Source organism: Panthera onca, chromosome C2 (genome assembly GCF_046562875.1).
Source record: "Panthera onca isolate mPanOnc1 chromosome C2, mPanOnc1 haplotype 2, whole genome shotgun sequence".
NCBI classification, from domain to species: Eukaryota; Metazoa; Chordata; class Mammalia; order Carnivora; family Felidae; genus Panthera; species Panthera onca.
In genome coordinates, this window is record NC_138347.1 from 103,194,957 (window position 1) to 103,212,406 (window position 17,450).

Consider the following 17,450-nt stretch of genomic DNA (forward strand, 5'->3'; position numbering starts at 1 on the left):
ACCAATAGCAATGCCTCGATTCTTGAACAAGAAATCATATTCTGATAACCATACAGTGGTTTTCACTCATATTTGTTCCAGTTTCTCATATAGTCTCATTTAAACCCTTGCAGGAAGAGTGTGATAAGGATGAAAAGATACATGACTCATTTCTTTGACATTTCTTCCAAGACTTTGAAAAGTAAGACCATTCACATAACAGAGTCTATCTCTGTTTAAGAGGGAGACATTCTTTTCAACATAGCTGACAACACAAGTTTTGGCCCATTCCAGGCCGTGAAGTAACAAAATGGCAGCCCTCAGCCTCAATTGTACCACTGTGGGGCAATCACAGTGCTGTAGGAATAGGAACCCTGCCTAAAACAGTGGGAACAGGAACTAATACCTATAGCTTCACAGAAAGTACAGGCCACAGGAGTGAAAACTATGAATGAAGGCCACAATAAGACAGAGAAAATTGTCAAAGGCTACCTGGAAGCTGTAAGAATATGACCATGAATATTCAAGAGAATATTCTGAAAAAAATAAATTGAACAATATCTGTGTCCTTGTACTATAAACCCAGACAGACTTTTTTCTTCTTTGTTGTAATATGAATCCCTGTCTCCAATAAACATATCACCAGCTACACAGAACAAAATAAAGAGCAAGGCCACCTCCCACACTGAGGTTCCTTTCTTTTCCAGATCTTGGCTGATTTTGATAACTGAGTATTTGGGCTACTTGTTTTCTCTTCCTGGGCTTTAAATCCCCACTCTTATGTTTAAATTACCAAAAAAAAAAAAAAAAAAAGCCTGTAAAACCCTAGGCCCCTACCCTCAACCCCAGTAAAAGCAGAACCCCAGGACCCACATGTTGTTTTCATTCTTGCTACCTGAGACTTTGCTGTGTAGGCCCAAGTGTGTGATGTAATTTCCAGGTCCCATAAGTAATAAAACTTTTTTTTTTTTAAGTTTTCTGACAGTTATTGCCGAAGGACATCTTGCAGTCATAATAAAAACCACAAGTGCTGGTCCAGCCACAACAGTAGTTATCAACGGGCTGAGAATGGCACAAAACAGTCCTGTTAGCAGAAAAGCTGATCACGTGAATTGTCAACAAGAGCTAGTGAAGTTTGCCACTGGTGAGGGGCTTTGCAGAGACCCAGAGGACCAGCTACTGCAAATCCACTGTGAGCCCACATTTGGGATGGAATGGAGAAACATACATACAGCGCTAGGTAAGCTCAATGGCTATAAATTCCTCCCTAATGTGGATGAGTATGGAAGAAATTAAAAAAATAAACCCATCAGCAGAGCAAGAATAAGACTGATGACTATTTTTCTCCGTTTTCCTGTCAGGAAAATAACACAGATTAGTACAAGGAGAGCAGAGAAATATTATTTACCAATGAGTAACATAATTTCTAAAAAGAAACAAACCAACCTGGAGCCTATTTCAGCAAATTGCAGGTAAAGTACAAAGTAAAGTAACAGTAAATTCACAGTACATTAAAAAAATACAAAGGCTCCGAAGCAGGCAGTCCCAAGCCTAAATCTCAGTTGTGCTCACTTACCAGTGTGGCAACCTTGAACAAATTATAGACCTAAGACTCTGTTTCCTATTCCATAAAATAAAACCACTATGCCAAACTCTTAGCTGAATAAATTAAATAATATACCTAAAGTATTTAGCATAGAGACGAGTGCCCATCAATAACTCAATGGTTGTACACAATTTTATGTTCTTCATATTTTTATTTTTAAACAACTAAATATAAATAAGTTCTACATGAGGATATTTGTCAATGTAATAGAGGACTATTAAATTATTTTATCTGAGCAGCATTTTGTTGTTGTACATTCTGATTATACCTTTGCCTACTTACAGCGGTGAAGAATTAGTATAAGTACACACACACACACACACACACACACACACACAAACACACACACACATGCAAGCACACAATCCCAAAGCTGGCAATAAGGAGTAGGATCATTTCATGCCCTGATTTATATCGGGGCCAGTAGCCTGGGATATTCTCCCATGTGCAATTATTTCAGTACCTCCTTAACTTCTTCATGTAATTAATTGTAATGTTAATAATGTTACTTAGTACAAAGGGCAAAGAATCATTAGTTAATATTTGTAAGGCATTCTGAAATATTTTTGAAAGCCTTACTATCCCAAGGAAGAAACAACTTTTTTGTGTTCACTTTTACATTTTTTCATGGCTTTTCACTTCATGCTCCTCAGCGTTTTTGTTTTTACAGGGTTAACCTGCCAAGGAAGTAGCATTTTATGATAACTGCTCCCATTCTTTAAAGTGTCAATAACTCTCCTAACAATTAGTTACTGATCACAGCACAAAGGGAAATAGATAAATACTTGAATTTTAGAACAAAGTATATGGTGTTATAAGAATGGTAATATCCTAAAAAGTCCTGTGACTTTTACCTTGGGTGGGTAAAAAAAAATTCAAGAACAGTATTCCCAAAGCAAAGAAGAACTTTGTCAGAAACTAGCAGTTTTATCACCACTTAAAGAGAAAAAAAGAATTTTCTATTTACTGTTTTTATTCACAATTACAGGACAGTTCAAAAGTTCACCTGTTATCAAGAGAGTTAACGTGAGTTTTGTAAGAGCAGCTCCTCCTCTATCTACATGACTTAGACTTGGGCACTTGTACAGCAAAGGATATTTTCTCAACCATGACAATTTGATTAACTTATGTTTCTTTTACGGAGTGTTTTATTTTGCACGGGGCCTTTTATCATCAGCTTCCTCCATCATTTCACAAGAGAACTTCCCTGTCTCCCACTGGATTTCAGCATAGGGAAAAAGTGGTAACTTAAATGTATTTAAATTGACTGTCAAACATGATTTGGTAAAAATCCATTAAAATAATCTCCCAAATGCCCTGATGCATTAAACATTTTCAGGTACACTTATATTGCAGGCAGGGAATGTGTTTATCTCCATTTTATGAATAGTCTTCAAAGGAAAAAAGGGAACCCAGAAATTGACAGCTGGTCCAGACAGAATTTTCACACATACAGTGTATGCTTGCACAAAGCTTTTATTCTGTTTGTATAGATAATAATGCGGCTCTTTAATTAGTTCTGGAAGGCGTATACTGCAAGCTGAATGTTACCTGGCAAGCATTCAAAAGATACAAGTTTACATTTTATTTTTCTCTTCCCTTGGAATATTGTTTAAGAAATGAATTTCATATATTAGAAAAAACTATCCTTTTCATAAAATATTAAAAATGAAATTTCTTTCTTTGCCATTCTGTTTAATTAAAATCTAGCTTTGGAAAGCTCAAGTACATATAACTTAGAGACGGTATGAAATTGCTAATAGACAAGCTGTAAAGTACCAAGTAAAACAAAATACCAAAGAACCACTAATAACCTAGGCTTCAGCAGATGGGACCCATTAAAATGTTTAATTGTATATTATGAATACCTCCCAGCATCATTATGAGTATTTTCACACAATGGGATTTCTACATCTAATATCTAATCAAAGAGCTGTTGAAATTATTTTAAAAGATCACTAGTTTTATTGGAGTCACTTACCAATTCTAATAAATAAAAAACATTCTCTAATCCTTAGAGCTTTTATGGTACCAATAAAATTGCCTCATCTAACAAAGGCACACAAAACTTACTGACTTTTCATATTATGAATATACTCAAAAATATTTATATATCTTCCAATATATTCATTATAGTCTTATTAGGTGCTATAGGAGTTGCAAATATAAATAAAGATTCTATTACCATCACTGAGCTTTAGTTTATAAGAATGTATGACCACTACACGAATTATAATTCAAGATGGAAATTTATTTTTTAAGAGCAGTGAGAGTAAATAATTGTCACTGTGTGAGGAAGAACAAACTACTATAATTATTAGCTCAAACGTGTGGTATGGGAAGGTGAATTGTAGAAAGTAATTTGGAAATGAAAGAGGGAAATAGGAGTTAAAAAGTAGATTATGGAAATTTGTGAATGCTTGAAAAGTTTACTCCATTGAGGGAAAAGACCTAAAAAGCCTGTTCCTTTGGAGAAATCAGACTTTTTTTTTTTTTTTGTACAAATGAAAATTTCTGAAAAGATTCCAATTAACTATATAGCGAATGAAACTTAAGCTTGGGAATGAAAACAAAAAGATCTTTAATAATATAAATTCATTACTTGTAATCCACATTATTTGCGTAGGTGAATTTCTCAAAATGGGTTAATTCCATGATTATCACCCATATAAATGAGCTGACAAAAAATGCAAGCACAGAACTTTTTGCAAAAAGTGTCAGCATGCAATCATTTCTCCTCTGAAAGCAGAAGTATTTGAAAGAAAATTAGATGAACAAGAGAAATAGTGACCCAAAATACACAATGATTGTAGAAGATGATTATAAAAGCTAATAATGATGCAAGCAATTTCTGTGTAGGCTTAAAAAAAAGTGGAATGAAGGAGTAATTATTGATAGAAAACCATTCCTATTTCTTTTTTTAAGTTTATTTATTCATTCTTGACAGAGAGGAGAGAGAGAGAAAGAGAATGAATATGCATGCAACTGGGTGAGAGGCAAAGAGAAAGGGAGAGACAGAATCCCAAGCAGGTTCCACACTGATAGTGTGGAGGCTCGAATTCCTCGAATTCGCAAACCGTGAGATCATGACCAGTGTCAAAATCAAGCTGCCCCACCATTCATATTTCTGATTACTGGTTGTATCACATGCATTTTATAAGTATGTGGAATCACATTTCAGATATATCAACTTTTAAACCTCAGATGTGTCTCTGAAGACAGGGATCATGTTTTATATTTCTTTCATAGAACTAATTTAACATTTTTCACACAGCAGATGATCCATAAACACTCCATGAATTGAATTATTGCAATTTTAATAACATCAAAAATCCTCCCCACTGCAAAATTTTCAGGTCTTGCTACTTTAACTGATATAATTATTTCATTTTTGCATGCTTACTAAAATTCAATTGTCATCAGAGAAGTGTGACAGAGTTAATTTCTTTGGCCCACTAACACTTTAACAATCATAAAGTATACAACGGAAGGGTTAGAACAAACCATAGAAATTTTCCAATACAGTGATTTACAAAACACATTCCATAGAACACAAGCCCCACAAATTATTTTTTGGGGGAAAAAAGATTATATTGTCAAAAAGATTTTGGGAGGAAGAGGATCCGGAAGATGGCGGCGTAGGAGGACGCGGGGCTCACAGCGCGTCCTGCCGATCACTTAGATTCCACCTACACCTGCCTAAAGAACCCAGAAAACCGCCAGAGGATTAGCAGAAGGGAGTCTCCGGAGTCAAGCGCAGACTAGAGGCCCACGGAAGAGGGTAGGAAGGGCGGCGAGGCGGTGCGCGCTCCACGGACTGGCGGGAGGGAGCCGGGGCGGAGGGGCGGCTCGCCGGCCAAGCAGAGCCCCCGAGTCTGGCTGGCAAAAGCGGAGGGGCCGGACAGACTGTGTTCCGACAGCAAGCGCGACTTAGCGTCTGGGAGGTCATAAGTTAACAGCTCTGCTCAGAAAGCGGGAAGGCTGGAGGACAAAGGGAGGGAGAGCTGCTGAGCCCCCGGACGGCAGAGCTCAGCTTGGCGGGGAACAAAGGCGCTCGCCAGCGCCATCTCCCCCGCCCATCCCCCAGCCAAAATCCCAAAGAGAACCAGTTCCTGCCAGGGAACTTGCTCGCTCCGCGCAAACACCCAACTCTGTGCTTCTGCGGAGCCAAACCTCCGGCAGCGGATCTGACTCCCTCCCGCTGCCACAGGGCTCCTCCTGAAGTGGATCACCTAAGGAGAAGCGAGCTAAGCCTGCCCCTCCAGCCCCCGTGCACCTTGCCTACCCACCCCAGCTAATACGCCAGATCCCCAGCAACACAAGCCTGGCAGTGTGCAAGTAGCCCAGACGGGACACGCCACCCCACAGTGAATCCCGCCCCTAGGAGAGGGGAAGAGAAGGCACACACCAGTCTGACTGTGGCCCCAGCAGTGGGCTGGGGGCAGACATCGGGTCGGACTGCGGCCCTGCCCACTAACTCCAGTTATACACCACAGCACAGGGGAAGTGCCCTGCAGGTCCTCACCGCGCCAGGGACTCTCCAAAATGACCAAACGGAAGAATTCCCCTCAGAAGAATCTCCAGGAAATAACAACAGCTAATGAACTGATCAAAAAGGATTTAAATAATATAACAGAAAGTGAATTTAGAATAATAGTCATAAAATTAATCGCTGGGCTTGAAAACAGTATACAGGACAGCAGAGAATCTCTTGCCACAAAGATCGAGGGACTAAGGAACAGTCACGAGGAGTTGAAAAACGCTTTAAACGAATTGCAAAACAAAATGGAATCCACGATGGCTCGGCTTGAAGAGGCAGAGGAGAGAATAGGTGAACTAGAAGATAAAGTTATGGAGAAAGAGGAAGCTGAAAGAAAGAGGGATAAAAAAATCCAGGAGTATGAGGGGAAAATTAGAGAACTAAGTGATACACTAAAAAAAAATAATATACGCATAATTGGTATCCCAGAGGAGCAAGAGAGAGGGAAGGGTGCTGAAGGGGTACTTGAACAAATTATAGCTGAGAACTTCCCTGAACTGGGGAAGGAAAAAGGCATTGAAATCCAAGAGGCACAGAGAACTCCCTTCAGACGTAACTTGAATCGATCTTCTGCATGACATATCATAGTGAAACTGGCAAAATACAAGGATAAAGAGAAAATTCTGAAAGCAGCAAGGGATAAACGTGCCCTCACATATAAAGGGAGACCTATAAGACTCGTGACTGATCTCTCTTTTGAAACTTGGCAGGCCAGAAAGGCTTGGCACGATATCTACAGTGTGCTAAACAGAAAAAATATGCAGCCGAGAATCCTTTATCCAGCAAGTCTGTCATTTAGAATAGAAGGAGAGATAAAGGTCTTCCCAAACAAACAAAAACTGAAGGAATTTGTCACCACGAAACCAGCCCTACAAGAGATCCTAAGGGGGATCCTGTGAGACAAAGTACCAGAGACATCACTACAAGCATAAAACATACAGACATCACAATGACTCTAAACCCATATCTTTCTATAATAACACTGAATGTAAATGGATTAAATGCGCCAACTAAAAGACATAGGGTATCAGAATGGATAAAAAAGCAAGACCCATCTATTTGCTGTCTACAAGAGACACATTTCAGATCTGAGGACACCTTTAGATTGAGAGTGAGGGGATGGAGAACTATTTATCATGCTCCTGGAAGCCAAAAGAAAGCTGGAGTAGCCATACTTATATCAGACAAACTAGACTTTAAATTAAAGGCTGTAACAAGAGATGAAGAAGGGCATTATATAATAATCACAGGGTCTATCCACCAGGAAGAGCTAACTATTATAAATGTCTATGCGCCAAATACCCGAGCCCCCAGATATATAAAACAATTACTCATAAACATAAGCAACCTTATTGATAAGAATGTGGTCATTGCAGGGGACTTTAACACCCCACTTACAGAAATGGATAGATCATCTAGACACACAGTCAATAAAGAAACAAGGGCCCTGAATGATACATTGGATCAGATGGACTTGACAGATATATTTAGAACTCTGCATCCCAAAGCAACAGAATATACTTTCTTCTCGAGTGCACATGGAACATTCTCCAAGATAGATCATATACTGGGTCACAAAACAGCCCTTCATAAGTTTACAAGAATTGAAATTATACCATGCATACTTTCAGACCACAATGCTATGAAGCTTGAAATCAACCACAGGAAAAAGTCTGGAAAACCTCCAAAAGCATGGAGGTTAAAGAACACCCTACTAACGAATGAGTGGGTCAACCAGGCAATTAGAGAAGAAATTAAAACATATATGGAAACAAACGAAAATGAAAATACAACAATCCAAACGCTCTGGGATGCAGCGAAGGCAGTCCTGAGAGGAAAATACATTGCAATCCAGGCCTATCTCAAGAAACAAGAAAAATCCCAAATACAAAATCTAACAGCACACCTAAAGGAAATAGAAGCAGAACAGCAAAGGCAGCCTAAACCCAGCAGAAGAAGAGAAATCATAAAGATCAGAGCAGAAATAAACAATATAGAATCTAAAAAAACTGTAGAGCAGATCAACGAAACCAAGAGTTGGTTTTTTGAAAAAATAAACAAAATTGACAAACCTCTAGCCAGGCTTCTCAAAAAGAAAAGGGAGATGACCCAAATAGATAAAATCATGAATGAAAATGGAATGATTACAACCAATCCCTCAGAGATACAAACAATTATCAGGGAATACTATGAAAAATTATATGCCAGCAAATTGGACAACCTGGAAGAAATGGACAAATTTCTAAACACCCACACTCTTCCAAAACTCAATCAGGAGGAAATAGAAAGCTTGAACAGACCCATAACCAGCGAAGAAATTGAATCGGTTATCAAAAATCTCCCAACAAATAAGAGTCCAGGACCAGATGGCTTCCCAGGGGAGTTCTACCAGACATTTAAAGCAGAGATAATACCTATCCTTCTCAAGCTATTCCAAGAAATAGAAAGGGAAGGAAAACTTCCAGACTCATTCTATGAAGCCAGTATTACTTTGATTCCTAAACCAGACAGAGACCCAGTAAAAAAAGAGAACTACAGGCCAATATCCCTGATGAATATAGATGCAAAAATTCTTAATAAGATACTAGCTAATCGAATTCAACAGCATATAAAAAGAATTATTCACCATGATCAAGTGGGATTCATTCCTGGGATGCAGGGCTGGTTCAACATTCGCAAATCGATCAACGTGATACATCACATTAACAAAAAAAAAGAGAAGAACCATATGATCCTGTCAATCGATGCAGAAAAGGCCTTTGACAAAATCCAGCACCCTTTCTTAATAAAAACCCTTGAGAAAGTGGGGATAGAAGGAACATACTTAAAGATCATAAAGGCCATTTATGAAAAGCCCACAGCTAACATCATCCTCAACGGGGAAAAACTGAGAGCTTTTTCCCTGAGATCAGGAACACGACAGGGATGCCCACTGTCACCGCTGCTGTTTAACATAGTGCTGGAAGTTCTAGCCTCAGCAATCAGACAACAAAAGGAAATCAAAGGCATCAAAATTGGCAAAGATGAAGTCAAGCTTTCGCTTTTTGCAGATGACATGATATTATACATGGAAAATCCGATAGACTCCACCAAAAGTCTGCTAGAACTGATACATGAATTCAGCAAAGTTGCAGGATACAAAATCAATGTGCAGAAATCAGTTGCATTCTTATACACTAACAATGAAGCAACAGAAAGACAAATGAAGAAACTGATCCCATTCACAATTGCACCAAGAAGCATAAAATACCTAGGAATAAATCTAACCAAAGATGTAAAAGATCTGTATGCTGAAAACTATAGAAAGCTTATGCAGGTAATTGAAGAAGATATAAAGAAATGGAAAGACATTCCCTGCTCATGGATTGGAAGAATAAATATTGTCAAAATGTCAATACTACCCAAAGCTATCTACACATTCAATGCAATCCCTATCAAAATTGCACCAGCATTCTTCTCGAAACTAGAACAAGCAATCCTAAAATTCATATGGAACCACAAAAGGCCCCGAATAGCCAAAGTAATTTTGAAGAAGAAGACCAAAGCAGGAGGCATCACAATCCCAGACTTTAGCCTCTACTACAAAGCTGTCATCATCAAGACAGCATGGTATTGGCATAAAAACAGACACATAGACCAATGGAATAGAATAGAAACCCCAGAACTAGACCCACAAACGTATGGCCAACTCATCTTTGACAAAGCAGGAAAGAACATCCAATGGAAAAAAGACAGTCTCTTTAACAAATGGTGCTGGGAGAACTGGACAGCAACATGCAGAAGGTTGAAACTAGACCACTTTCTCACACCATTCACAAAAATAAACTCAAAATGGATAAAGGACCTGAATGTGAGACAGGAAACCATCAAAACCTTAGAGGAGAAAGCAGGAAAAGACCTCTCTGACCTCAGCCGTAGCAATCTCTTACTCGGCACATCCCCAAAGGCAAGGGAATTAAAAGCAAAAGTGAATTACTGGGACCTTATGAAGATAAAAAGCTTCTGCACAGCAAAGGAAACAACCAACAAAACTAAAAGGCAACCAACGGAATGGGAAAAGATATTTGCAAATGACACATCGGACAAAGGGCTAGTATCCAAAATCTATAAAGAGCTCATCAAACTCCACACCCGAAAAACAAATAACCCAGTGAAGAAATGGGCAGAAAACATGAATAGACACTTCTCTAAAGAAGACATCCGGATGGCCAACAGGCACATGAAAAGATGTTCAACGTCGCTCCTTATCAGGGAAATACAAATCAAAACCACACTCAGATACCACCTCACGCCAGTCAGAGTGGCCAAAATGAACAAATCAGGAGACTATAGATGCTGGAGAGGATGTGGAGAAACAGGAACCCTCTTGCACTGTTGGTGGGAATGCAAATTGGTGCAGCCGCTCTGGAAAGCAGTGTGGAGGTTCCTCAGAAAATTAAAAATAGACCTACCCTATGACCCAGCAATAGCACTGCTAGGAATTTATCCAAGGGATACAGGAGTACTGATGCATAGGGGCACCTGTACCCCAATGTTTATAGCGGCACTCTCAACAATAGCCAAATTATGGAAAGAGCCGAAATGTCCATCAACTGATGAATGGATAAAGAAATTGTGGTTTATATACACAATGGAATACTACGTGGCAATGAGAAAAAATGAAATATGGCCTTTTGTAGCAACATGGATGGAACTGGAGAGTGTGATGCTAAGTGAAATAAGCCATACAGAGAAAGACAGATACCATATGGTTTCACTCTTATGTGGATCCTGAGAAACGTAACAGAAACCCATGGGGGAGGGGAAGGAAAAAAAAAAAAAAAGAGGTTAGAGTGGGAGAGAGCCAAAGCATAAGAGACTGTTAAAAACTGAGAACAAACTGAGGGTTGATGGGGGGTGGGAGGGAGGGCAGGGTGGGAGGGAGGGCAGGGTGGGTGATGGGTATTGAGGAGGGCACCTTTTGGGATGAGCACTGGGTGTTGTATGGAAACCAATTTGACAGTAAATTTCATATATTAAAAAATTAAAAAAAAATAAAAAATAAAAAAATAAAATTAAAAAAAAAAAAAAAGATTTTGGGAAATCTCATGCATAATATTTTCTTCCTAGTGGTAAATAATATATGTCACCATAATAAAGGATTGGAAAAGACTCTTTGTAAAGAGCAGGGCTTAATTTTCTTTAATTTCCTATTTCCCCAAACTATTTGAAAACAATCTCTTTCAACTTTCCTTAGTCAGACTGATTCCTGGAAACATGCTAGGACACATTGCTCCAGTCCAAGTGCCTTATAGAATGGAAAAATACAGACGGTGAAAAGTGTGAAGGTGAAAACTTCAGGGTCTGGATTTCAGACAGTTCTGCCACTATTTCTGTCCTTCAATAAGTTACTTGGATTTTTCTAAGCATCAGTTTCCTTACCTTATATCAACTTCGAAAAGCAGGTAAAAGGGGAAAAGAACAAAGGCCTTTATTTGGGTTCTCAGAACCCAAATCAACGTCAAGCAGAACCCAAATAAAAGTCAGGTCAAGCAGATTCCAGAGTAACCAGAAAGGTGTCCCACTCATGTGGGGAGAGTATGGGGTTTTTGAGAAAGAAGGAAGGGGTAACTACACAATTGAGATAAAGAGAAAAACAAAACTGCTAATTTGGTGCCAACCGGCTGATCCACTTCTGATTACTATCTTATTGATTATTTTATTGGTGCTATCAAGCAAAACTATTCCTACCAAGTATTAATTAACTTTACTGTCCTCATATGAGCCAAACACCAACTTCTCTGTTGAAATTTTATGAGCAACAGCTTATAAAACAATGCTGCTTCTGGTCTAATTCAAGAGTTCGTTAGTTAGAAGGGAAAATGGAACTTCAAAAGGGAGGCTCTTGTGTCCAGAAATTAAAACAACTCCACACTTACAATGTAGCTAATAACCATATCTCATAGGTTGTTATGATGATTAAATATAAATTGCTTGTCAACTACATGTCCATATTTAACAAGTCATATCATCAGACATGATGTGTTTAGTGATGAGGCAACTAAGTTCAGAGAGATGAAGTACTTAGCTCAAATTGTTAGCTTGGGCTAGCCAACATGACCTTTCACCCTGCCTTGCTGTCTCACTGTTTTGCTTGAATGTATAACCAGTTGAAGGGGTTCAAGACAGGATACCCCAGAATGTGCCACTTTGGCAATGTGGATTATTTTGAGCTGAAGGCAGTTGAGACCCTGCAGGCTCAACAGAAACTTTGACCCCCTTCCCCTTCTCTTAACCACATAGAAGAATCTAAATTGGGGTCTTTGCCAGAATAAGGGTTACTAGCAGAGATAAATTTTGTCTGAGTGACTCATGTGTATGGCAGGGCAAACATCTAATTACCAATCATCTGCTGTTCTTACTGCCCTGTAAAGTGCATTTCTTTCCTCTGAAGTCTGTGCTACCCTTTCTCCTTAATTCAGAATGACACATATATAGTTTTGGAATTTCCGTGTCTGTGTGGATTTCCTGTACACAGGCTATTAAATTTTATTTCCTCTTGTTAATCTGTCTCATATCAATGTGATTCTTAGTCCAGCTAGAAGGACCCTTGAAAGGGACAAGAATTCTTGCTCCTCAACAGAGTGTAATATTGTGAATTATAAGAAATATATAGTTGATCATTCAGATGGTCATATATTTAGCCTTCTGCTAAGGTACCTGGCTTACAGCTCCCAAAACCTTTGGAATTTTCTGAATGATAAGAACAATGGGAGCATCTTTTGCCATAATATTTGTTCTCAGTTCCTGAAATTAATTCAGAGTCATAAAGGTGAAATGGGTGTCCTGTTATGTGTAACAAACCCCTATCACAACTGAGTTGATGTTAACAAGCTGACTTTTGGAAATCCTCTAAAGATCGAGGGGGCTGGTTGCCAGGGGAAATAACCATAAATAGAGCGTTGTAACTTTTACACCCACACCCTGGTAATCAAATTACCAATGGCCAATTATTTAATCAATTGTGTGAATGTGATGAAGTCTCCATGGAAACCCCACAGGAGGGGGCTTTGGAGAGCTCCCAGTCCGGAAAACTGGAATGCTTCCATGTACTACCATGCTGGGCCCCACACTCCGTGTGGACAAAAGCTCCTTTGCTCAGGACCTCACCCTATGGGTCTCTTCACCTAGCTGTTGGTTCTTCACCCTTAATATTTTGTGTAATCAATTGATATTCTAGTGAGTAAACTAGTTTCCCAAGTCCTGTGAGCCCCTCCAAACCCAAGAAGGGGGTCATAGGAACCTCTGATGTATAGCCATTTGGTCAGAAGCACAGGTGACAACCTGGATTAGTGATTGGCATCTCATGTGGGGACAGTCTCATGGGAGGAGCTCTTAATATGTGGAATCTGATGTTGTCTCTGGGTGGACAGTGCCAGAATTCAGCTGAACTGTAGGACACACACCCGGTGCCAGAGCATTTCTTGGCAGCGTGGGGAACCTCTCACTACCCCCTGAATTCGGGTGTCAGAATTATTAGTCAATAATGTAGGAGGGAAAATAGGAACAGGAAAAAAGAAGAGGAAAAAAAGACGCATCTTCTTGCTTATGGGGCCTGGCAAAATTCAATAATATAGCTCATACATTAAGAGGGTAAACCTGCTTGGGATATCCCCTGGGTGGTATGTGGAATAGGAGGGAGTTACTAATTGGCCAGAAATGTTTTGAAAGCTTTGGTTGTATAGAATAGGTGTTGGAAAGAATTTTTTTTTTTTACATTTTTTTAATGTTTATTTATTTTTGAGACAGAGACAGAGCACGAGTGGGGGAGAGGCAGATAGAGAGGGAGACAGAATCTGAAACAGGCTCCAGGCTCTGAGCTGTCAGCACAGAACCCGATGCGGGGCTCGAACCCACAAACTGCGAGATCATGACCTGAGCCAAAGTCGGATGCTCAACCGACTGAGCCACCTAGGTGCCCCTGTTGGAAAGAATTTTTAAAAAACAGTTACATAAATTGTAAGGATATTGAAGACAATCTTTGCACTCTCCAAAATTTTATCTAGGCTAATCCCATTTGATATATTTTTTTAATTAGCAGTATAACATTCTTATCTGTGGCCTCTTTTCTAAGTGCATTACTTTTCATTGATTTCCTATTTATATTCCTTACTTCTCAACCCTAACTCTCTGGCTACCACAGGGTGATGTGGTAGGATCGGGATTACTCACTGTGGTGGTGAATCTTATGTGTCAACTTGACTGGCCACAGGATGTCCAGAGTAAACATTATTTCTAGGTGTCTGTGAGGGTGTTTTTGGAGAAGAGTAGCATGTGAACTTGTACCCTCAGTAAACTGCCCTCCCCAATGTAAGTGGGCATCTTGCAGCAGAGAAAGAAGGAATTTGCCCCTTTTTTTCTGTCTCATTGCTTGAGCTGGGACATCTCATTTTCTCCTGCGCTTGAACTCAGATTGAACTGAATTATACTACTTGCTTTCTTGGTGGGGCTTTTCATCCTCCATAATCATGTGAGCCAATTCTTCATATTAACCTCCACACACACACACACACACACACACACACACACACACACAATCTGTTCTGTTTCTCCGGAGAATCCTGACTAATTCACTCACACTTCAGATATGTTCACATTCAGATCTGCTCTAGCTCTCCAACTATACTCACTGATCATTCTATGCCCAGTATCAAGTGACACTTGGTCTCACCGAAATTCTGGAGCAACCACTGAGCATCATAGTTTATAGGGATCAACTGAGAGAAAGACACAAATAAAGGCCTTGTAAAACATAAAGCACACACACACATATATCTGTTCTAGGCAAAAAAAATTAGAGTTTAAAGGAGCTAAGATCAACATGGCAAGGGCAATATAAAAAAGAAAAAAAAAACCTTTTCAGATGTATTTATAAATTATACCCATTAATACTAAATGGGTTGCCTAGAATTCCCTGAACACCTATAGACAGTAAAAATTGCCAAACTGGCTCTAATCTTTGATTGCAGTGCTAAGAGAAGGTTGTGAGAAGCCATGCTTATTTTCTTTTATGTCAACTTAAATATGAATATATTAAATGTGACATATTTAAATAATCTTTGTAGATCTTAGCTTAGCTAACCTCTGGAGATAATTATTCTTTTCAGGGCACCTGGGTGGCTCAGTCAGTTGAGTGTCCAACTTCGGCTCAGGTCATGATCTCACAGTTCATGGGCTTGAGCCCCATGTTGGGCTCTGTGCTGACAGCTCAGAGCCTGGAGCCTGTTTCGGATTCTGTGTCTCCCTCTCTCTCTGCCCCTGCCCCCACTCACACTGTCTCTCTCAAAAATAAATAAACATTAAAATTTTTTTTAATTATTCTCAACTCCTCCATTAAATATGTAAAGTAGCACTCAAGAAGTTTTGGCCTAAATTTACTAGAACTACTATACTTGAAAATTGTGAAAGGTTTTTGGTCACATCATAGAAATTTTCTTTGCTCATTCTATAGAAAATGATTTTATAGTGATTCTTGAGGTATTTTAGGTCCAATAAACTTTTGATAGACATAAATTTCATCACACTACCCATCTGTGGATATCTCAGTTCTAAAAATTTATTGAATTAAGCTGTGGCATTTTTTAATACAGAAGGAAAACCTTTAAAGAATTATTTTCCTTCATATTTTTCTTCAAATTCCTGCTCATCCCAGAAACTGCTTCCATAAAACCTTCCCTTTCTATGTTGGAAATCTCCAGCCCTGAATAGCCATCCTTCCTAAGAAATCCCTCCCTGGAGTGCCTCGGTGGCTCAGTCAGTTGAACATCTAACTAATGATTTTGGCTCAGATCATGGTCCCAGGGTCATGGAATTGAGCCCTCTGTCAGGCTCTGTGCTAAGTGTGGCACCTGCTTGGGATTCTCTCTCTCTCACTGCCCCTCTCTCCCACTTGGGCTCGCTCTCTCTCTCTCTCTCTGTCTCTTAAAAGAAAGAAAAACTGTCCCTCGCTTCCCACCCTTGATCCTTCCTTCCCACCTTCCTTAGAAATAAACATGCAGACTGAGACTTAAGTGCCTGGGTGGCTCAGTCAGTTGAGCATCTGACTTCAGCTCAGGTCATGACGTTACAGTTAGTGGTTTCGAGCCCCACATCAGGCTCTGTGCTATCGGTGCCGAGCCTGCTTCGGATCCTCTGTCCCCACAATCTGCCCCTCCCCCGTTTGTGCTCTCTCAAAAATAAATAAATGTTAAAGAAAAAAAAAGTGCACATGCAGAAAAGTTCAAAGATTAATGAATGGCCACAAAACCACTTAATAATTTACAATGTTTACTTTACATTTTCGTATTTTAAAAAACTAAGGCACTGCAGGTACTGTGAAAGCCCCCTAACTCTGATCGTTCCCATGGTCTTTCCTTACAACCTCCCATCTTCCACAGTAGTAACCACTATCTACAATGGAGATAATCATCTCTCTGAAATTTGGAAGCTATCACTATGTGTATATTAATAAATAAGATACGGAATTGTGTTGCGTACTTTCGAATCATAAATGGTATGACATTCATTCCATTCTGCAACTTGCTCCTCTCCCTCACAATTTATTCATCTTCAGCACTGGACCACATTCCACTATATTCATATGCCCCAAATTATTCTCATTCCTCATTAACACATAAGTTACTTCCTCCTTTTCTCTATTATACAACTTGCTGCAATGAGCATTTCTCACTGATGTAGAGTTTTAGAATAGTGCCTCACACAGTTAGGCCTTCAAATGTGACCTATCCGAACAGTCTGGTGCAGGAACAGTGCCAAGTGGCACTGGCATACACTGGGAGCTTGTGAGGAGTGGTACACTCTCAAGGCCCGAGACCTACTGTATCAGAATATGCAGTCTAACAAGGGACACCATGGTTTATATGTAAATTAAATTTTCAACTGCACTGATCTATCCCACTCTTAACTACAGGTTCTGCTGTTACAGCTGCCACAGTTGTTATGTATCCTTGTAAAAGAGCAAGAATTTCTCTCTAAGGCAAAGGTGCGGGGATTTGGGATTTTATACAGATTTCTAACACCCCTTAATGCTGTTCTACAAAGAAAATACACCTATTTTCACAGAAAATAGCCACCTACAGGAGTTGTCAGTCCTCTGCATCCTCAGCAACAATTCATACTGCCATGCTTTCAATTTTCTGACAGAATTTAATTGAGATACTTGACTGTTTTACTTCAGATTCCCCTGATCCCCATAAAGTTGAACACTAGTAATGCTTATTGGTCATTCGCTTTTCCCTTTTTGTGAAGTTCTGTTTCTGTATGTCCATTTTCTATTGAGGTGTTGCC